General features: G+C 37.7%; 1 long non-coding RNA gene across 1 annotated transcript; it reads right to left on the bottom strand.

Moving 5' to 3' along the window:
* Window positions 1-4,863: 4,863 nt before the first annotated feature.
* Window positions 4,864-6,560, bottom strand: LOC125603868. Its single transcript, XR_007335788.1, has 4 exons — window positions 5,937-6,560; window positions 5,757-5,826; window positions 5,541-5,648; window positions 4,864-5,452 (listed from the first exon to the last, which is right to left on the bottom strand). It is a non-coding gene; the product is annotated as an uncharacterized LOC125603868 (long non-coding RNA).
* Between the last annotated feature and the right edge of the window lie 1,017 nt (window positions 6,561-7,577).

Genomic DNA, 7,577 nt, shown 5'->3' with positions numbered 1-7,577 from the left:
TGGATCGCTTGGCTCGGTGGAAGCTTTATCCTCCGGCAAGATCTTATTTACCGAGTTCGCCTCGGTTGCTGTATCCTCCGGCAACCATCTCTGCAATAAAAGTTGCACACAAGTTAACTCTCGACGACTTAAATAAAAGTTGTCTGGACGACTAGTTGCCCTGGACGACTTAAAATTAAGTCTTCCATGGTCAACTAGTCGTCCAGACAACTTACGTTTAAGTCGTCCAGGGTCAACTAGTCGTCCAGACAACTTTTACAGTCGTCTGGACAACTAGTTAACCCTGGATTTGATACTAACCTCTTTGATTTGAGGAGGCTGTTTCTTTTGAGGAGGAGGCTGTTTCTTTTGAGGAGGAGGAGGCTGCTGCTGTTTCTTTTGAGGAGGAGGAGGCTGCTGTTTGGTTTGATGAGGAGGAGGCTGGTTACTAACCACGGTTTCATTGGCATGAGGGGTAGCCTGTTTGTTTCTACCCCCGGTTTCTTTGGCAAGAGGGTAGGCTGTTTATCTTGAGGGGTAGGCTGTTTATCTTGAGGGGTAGCCTGATTGGTTAGAGGTGGAGGGGTAGCCTGATTGGTGACACCAACCTTCTTCTCCACAGCTTCCAATCTATCAGACAACTTCCTAAACTCCCTCATGCACTTATTAAACCCTTTTTTCATGCAGTCAGCTACGCCCTTGAACATAATTTCCAACTCCTCTCTGGTCACCCCTCTAGCCTCTTCTCTAGCCTCTTCTCTAGCCTCTTCACTAGCCACTTTAGGAGCCTCTTTACGAGCTTTCTTCCGAGGTCTTGGATTGTCTTCCTCCTCCTCCTCCTCCTCCCCAACACAACCATCTCTTTGGCCTTCTTCGATGGAGTCACAACCTTAGGTTTTGTATTGACCTTAGTACCAGTGACTTCCCAGCAATCCATGGTCCACTTCCACGGTCTCCGCTCATACATGACTTTAATGATGTTCTTCGCGGGCAGGTCCTCAACCTCAGAGTCCCATTTTGGCCACATTTCACTAATGTCCTTCTCAACAAAGTTTATCACGCGGGTCTGCAGTAAATAGAATAATCGAGTTAGATATTTGAAAAAAAATACTAAATAGACGACTTAATTATAAGTCGTCTACTAAGTCGTCCAGCTGGAAGACCTTCCAGACGACTTATAATAAGTCGTCTAATAAGTCGTCCAGATGGAAGACTTTCCAGACGACTTAATTAAGTCGTCCGATAAGTCGTCCAGCTGGGAAGACTTTCCAGACGACTTATTATAAGTCGTCCGATAAGTCGTCCAGCTAGACGACCTTCCAGACGACTTATAATAAGTCGTCTGCGCAGTCTTTTGGATTGAAGTAAATACCTGACTCAAGATAGCAGCTTTCATTGATCTGCGGCCTCTGCTGCCCTCGTAAGCCAGTATCGGTGGAGACGGACTGTCTGCTCTGGGACCACCAATACTAGCACCCAATTCCGGCATAGCTGTGTACGTCCAGACCTGAAGAACTTGTATAAACCCATCGACGGTGTAACAGCCAGCAATTTCTTTGTTCCACAAAGAGTCCATCAGCACCTTAAACGCGACTCTCCCCCATGGATAATTCTCAAACCGTTCTAAATCCATCACTAGCCTTGCCAGACTAGATCGTGTAGCGGTTGAAAACTTTCTCCCTTCAATGAATCCAGTGAAGATGGAGAGGTACGCGAGCCGCTTGCGATCTTCCCTGGACCAATCCCCGCATCTCTTCAGTGCTGCTATTATCTGATCAGTAGTTGGCCCAGCTTCCACATGAACTCCCAGCATCCCCCAGAAAGAAACCATCTCTGGGGTAACGTCACATTTTGGTGTCTCAAGGTCCTCGATGTACTCGCAGTTTAGACCAGTGAGGTTTACAAACTCTAACAGTGAAAACCTCAAAGGTTCTGGACCAACGAGAGACCACATCTCATACTTCTTCTTAATGTCCAGCTTGAAACTGAGCATGTAGTGAACCAGCCTTGAAGCCCAACCAAATCCCTGCTCCTTGAACTTGATGAAAACTCCCAAACTCGACTCCTTGAGCTCTTCAAATTCGTCATCAGTAAGAGCTTTCCTAAGAGCAGTATGCAACTTGCTGTTATCCGTATGATACGAAATGCTATTGTGGGCTTCTGGCTCTTCCCCTGATGTGTATAACCTACGGGGGAGTTCTGGAATATCCATCCTTTTTGTCTGCAAAATAATCAAAGACAACAATATAAGTCCAGACGACTTAGTAGACGACTTATAATTAAGTCGTCTGGAAAGTCTTCCAAATGGACGACTTATATTTAAGTCATCTACTAAGTCGTCCAGTTGGAAGACTTTCCAGACGACTTAAATTACTTACAAGTCTTCCAGTCGCAGAAGGAGTTGGAGTACTCGTCATTGCGGTTATAGATATGAAAAAATAAACGTGAAACGGTGAGAATGAGTAAATTGATAGAGACAACGTTTTATGTTCATCTTTTCCTCGAGATTGATGACTTAGCGGCGTTAGGGTTTACAGAGAAACAGCGCTAAGGTTTACAGAGAAGAAGCGGCGGCGCTAGGGTTTAGAAGGAGCGGCGGCGCTAGTGTTTAGAGGAAGCGGCGGTGAGAACGTTGGTGACCACGGTGGCGAGGGCGACGGTTTGTTCGGAAATAGTGGAAGCGGCGACGCTAGGGTTTAGAGGAATCGGCGGCGCTAGGGTTTAGAGGAATCGGCGGCGCTAGGGTTAGAAGAAGCTGCGGCGACAACGGTGAGATAGATAGCCGACGTTGAGAACGATGGTTTGTTCGGAAATCGTGGGAATTCGAAATCGCCTTTGAGAGAGAACTGTTAGGGTTTCTGAATTTCGCGAAAAATGAAACAAAAAAAATAAAAATCACCTTATATATTGGGTAAATAATCCGGTTAGCTTTAAAAGTACATTGGTAAACTTTAAGGTTTGGTCCGGTTTAGACGACTTATTCTGGCTGATAATGTACAACAGACGACTTAATATTTAGTCGTCTGTTTTCAGACGACAAAATATTAAGTCGTCCTAAACCCTAAAATGAACCCCTAAACTAAAATGACTAGATTAACTAACTAACCACGTTATAAAATCAAATTATACTTAAATAGTGTTTACTATACACAGAAATGAACACGCATAAGTAATTTTAAAAATTTTCAAAAACGGTTTTAATGCTTTCCAAAATCTAACCCTAAGAACACATACAATACTACAACATATGTTGATGAAACATACACTTAAGAATATCATGACTCACTACTTTCACTCATCTATGCTGAAAACAATTGAAATTTGTTATATCTTAATTTATACCTCCTAAGACATATGTTAATTACATAATTCTCATTTTTCACTTATCAAAATATTTTTTACAAAATTTTTAAATTATGTTTAAGACTAACTGTCCAGACGACTTTCAGTTAAGTCGTCTGGACGACTTATTTTCAAGTCGTCTAAACAGACGACTTGCGAGGGGTAGAAACGTAAAAAAAATTCCGTTTTTTTGTTTGGTCACAAGGGGATAGTTGTAATTTCAATAGCCTTTTAGGTTACTTTTGCCTTTGACCCAAATTGGGGTATTGTTTTGGGTTTGACTCCAAGTTTTGAGTCACACTTGGCAATTCTCCCTTCTTATAAGTTTGATCAGTAAAAAATACACGTAATAATTATCATATTATACAGCTCCTCTGAAAACCCACGTCTTTTGAATACTCCAATTCTCAATCACGCAACTTCCTTAAGGATCCATGAAGCAGCATAGCTACAACCAAATAAGTTATCTCTTGAGGATATAAGATTGATATTTTTGTTAAAAATAATAAATAGCATATATAAACGCATTGCATATACAAATATAAGCACACAGTGACACATACATAAAAGAAACACAGAGATAGAGAATAGAGCTTTTACCTAAGTAAGCTGCAAGAAGAGACAAGAAAAAAGCAATGACAACTTCCGCACGCATCAGAAGAATAGTCAATACTACAAAACAAACGTTACTCCGACATGATCGATCCATGCATGTAAATGATACATCATCCATTCTTGCATTCACGAGAAATATATATATATTAAAAGTTACCAACCTGCTTTGGAAATGAAGAAGAGTAAACGACGAATGAAGGGGTAAGCTTGATCAACTCCTCTTTTAGTGATCAAATGGTCAAGATAATCCTTAACCGGAAAACTCGCAAGCAGCGTAAGAAACGCTATCGGTTGCTTGTACAAAGAGATCAAGAAAATTACAACCAAGACAGAAATGTAGTTTCCTATGAAGTGTCTGACATTTTCTTGAACTCTTTCCGTTGCATCCGACTGTGACGCCGGGAACGAGTACAGTTCGGTTCCTCCGCAGAAAACGCTAAACGGCGGCGGGTTGGCATTGAGATCATCCGTTTCTAGTTTACGGAATGGGTTGGTTTTCAGGAGGGACAGGAGAATCCTCGCTCGTGAACTTACGGTGGGAGATGAAGATGACGAGACCATTTGTTTCTCACTGTTTTGCATTGTGCTAGTTTATGTCTTGTTTTTCTTTTGGTAATATCTTGATCTTTATATATACGATGAGGAGTTACAACTGATTCATTCACGTTTTAGCACATATGTTACAATGCATTCATCTATGGAATACGCACGTTTGCTAAGGCTTTATTATTAAGGTTTACGTGGGTGGTGATTGTTAATTACGAATCAATGCACTTAATAGGCTAAGACCATCTCCATTGGTTAGAACCCATAATAGGTTCTAATAATTAGTTTAATTATAAATTTTGTAATTTGTGAAGTTTAGAACCCCTTGTAATTAAATTTGTGAAGGTCCAATGGCAGAACCCCTTTGAAGTTCTTAAAAAAAATTTAAAAAAGTTTTAGAAGTTAAAATTATTGGATTTCATAAAAAATTTCAAGAAAGCTACTAGAGAATCTTTAGACACAAAACAAGTAAAGATAATCGATCTTTACCTTCCTACATAAGTCATATTGCCAACTAATGCAAAGAAGAACATTACCTTGAAGTTCTGTCCCTCCATGCTTGCTGCTTCAGCTGTCTACACAGCGAGATGCTCACTGAACAAGTCACCAGCTTGGACGGAGACCTTGAAAGTTTCACACAGGATATGCAGAATCTAAGATTATGTAAGAACAGAGAAGACTTGCAAATATCTATTTCTGTTCTTGTTTCTTAATTGCAAAAACTGATAAGTTTTGTTCTTCATTGTGTGTTAATAGGAAATGCTCAAAGCTCCTAGCTTTACATCACTCTAGGTGTGGAGAGAGCAGGCTACGTGCTGTGTACAAGAAGTACTCTAAAGTGGAGAACGGAGGCGTGTTGCTTTTGTTTCACCAGCCAAGTCTCTCTTGAGTGCTGCTCCTCTTTCTGCTTAAGTGATGGAAAAAAGAGTCGTTCATCAGATCTCTATCTGATTCATCCACATACCGAGACCTATAAGAGATAGAGAGATCATATGTTCAATAATGAAACCATTTCAAATTGAGAAATTGTAACCAATCATTGTGAAAAAGGCTCTAACCACGCATAGCAATGATTTGGTGGAAGGAGGCATTGAAGGAGGTGTGGCATCCTCATGAAGCAAAGGCACCAGAACCTAGCCGCCATTGTTTCCTCCATTGTCTCCCTCCTGCAAACAACACAATGAAAAATCATGAAGTTATAAGCATCTGGTATCGAAATCCAAAAGCACCAATTTTTTACTGCAAACACCAAATCCTGTAAATAAGAAGCTTACATTGTTGATAAGAGACGAGAAGGTGATGTCGGGTCGTAGTTAATCAAAACAGCAGCCTTCAACGGACTTCCTATATGCGTTCAAACAAAAAAAGTTACATTTTTTCTGAGTTCTTATCTTCTGTTCAACAAGACTCTCTCGAAGAAGAAGAAGAAGAAGTGACCCTAATCGGAGAAATACCTGAAGATCGCCATGTGATTTAGTTCCCATCATCAAAGCTAATCTCAAATCTCATTCTCAAATCGCATCACCAAAACCAAATTTCAATTCCAACGAGATTCACAAGATTAAACCAATACAAAAACTCAAAGAATTCGAACCTTCAAGGTGATTTCATGGAAGGATTTGGAGAAGGAGAGCAACGACGAGATTTCTCGGAGAAAAAAAAAAAAAAAACCATCGAGAAAGAGAGAGACGACCAATACCGAGAGGGCACGTACGGGCTTTTTAGTGGTTCCAAAACCCCTTTGTTTAGCACCGGTCCTTTGGTTTTTTCTATTTTTTCATTTATTTTTTTGATTTTTTTTTTAGAACCCCCCTCTAAAAGACTCCAATGGACCTGCTCTAACACACAGCGTATTTCAAACCTAATGTAATAACATGCAATTTTAATTGATTAGAAGACTACACAGAGTACCTATTTCATTTAATTTTGTTTGGGCATTTATTTATTCCACCAAGACCATCTCCACCCCCATCCATTTTCATCTTTATATTTTCCTTAAAATAGAAAATTTTTATTACGGAGATGGATTTCCTCCAATATATGCATATATAAAAACATCTCCAATGTACATCTCCATATTTTCTTATAAAATAGAGATCTTTATTATACATGTGAAATTACTTGACTCTATAATACAAAAAAAATAATATAGGAAAGTTATTTTTTGCTTCCTATATTTAGAAGTGAAAATAGTATATCTCTATATTTTTCTTTATAAATAGAGAAATTATATTATAAAGGCATACGATGGAGCAATTTCACGTCTATAATAGAGTTTCTCTATTTTGTAGAAAAATATATAGATGAAAATAGAAGTGAGATAGAGATGGTCTAATAAAATTCCTCTGTTTATAGAAAAAATTTATAGAGAATTGATATTTTCATCTCTAAATAGAGAGGCAGAAGGTAGAATTGTTTATATTTTTCTCTAAAATAAAGGAATTCTATTATAGAGACATACATTTGAGTAAATCCAACTTTATAATAGAGATTTCTTATTTTAGAAGAAAATACGGAGATGTAAATTGGAGATGCGCTAATGAAGGCAAATGGCACCAAAACAACTGACCTAAACTTTCAGTTGTATATTATGGAAAATTTCGTAAAATACTCCAACTAAATTTAGATAAGTTTTTTTAATACATAAATTTTTGCTACCCAATCTAACACCTTAAGTAATTATTTTGCTCTATTTAATATACAATTTTTTAAAAAAAATCGTGCCATTGTAATACACAAAATAATGCTTATTTTAATCAAAATATTAATAACTTTCAAATAAAATTTAAAAAATAATCTAAATTTTACAAAAAAAAACCTTCAATTTTTTTATTTTATTATGTTTTAGAAATAAAAGTAACTAAATTGTAGATAATCTTAAATTGTGTGATAAACGTTTTAAGTTTTAAATATCAAATTTAGTTTTTTTTTATAGAAAACAATTTTTTTTCCTTCAAACTTAAGTTTTTCGAATTTTAAGGTTCCATAATTTAGTTAATTTATTTCCTAAAACTTGAAATAAAAATATAAAATTTTAAGAATTTTTTAAGATTTAGAGATTTTTAAATTTCATTTGAAACATATTAATATTTTTG

This window comes from Brassica napus, unplaced genomic scaffold (genome assembly GCF_020379485.1).
Source record: "Brassica napus cultivar Da-Ae unplaced genomic scaffold, Da-Ae ScsIHWf_418;HRSCAF=647, whole genome shotgun sequence".
Taxonomy (NCBI): domain Eukaryota; kingdom Viridiplantae; phylum Streptophyta; class Magnoliopsida; order Brassicales; family Brassicaceae; genus Brassica; species Brassica napus.
Note: the sequence above shows the minus strand (reverse complement) of the source record. Positions and strands in the feature narration are given on the sequence as shown.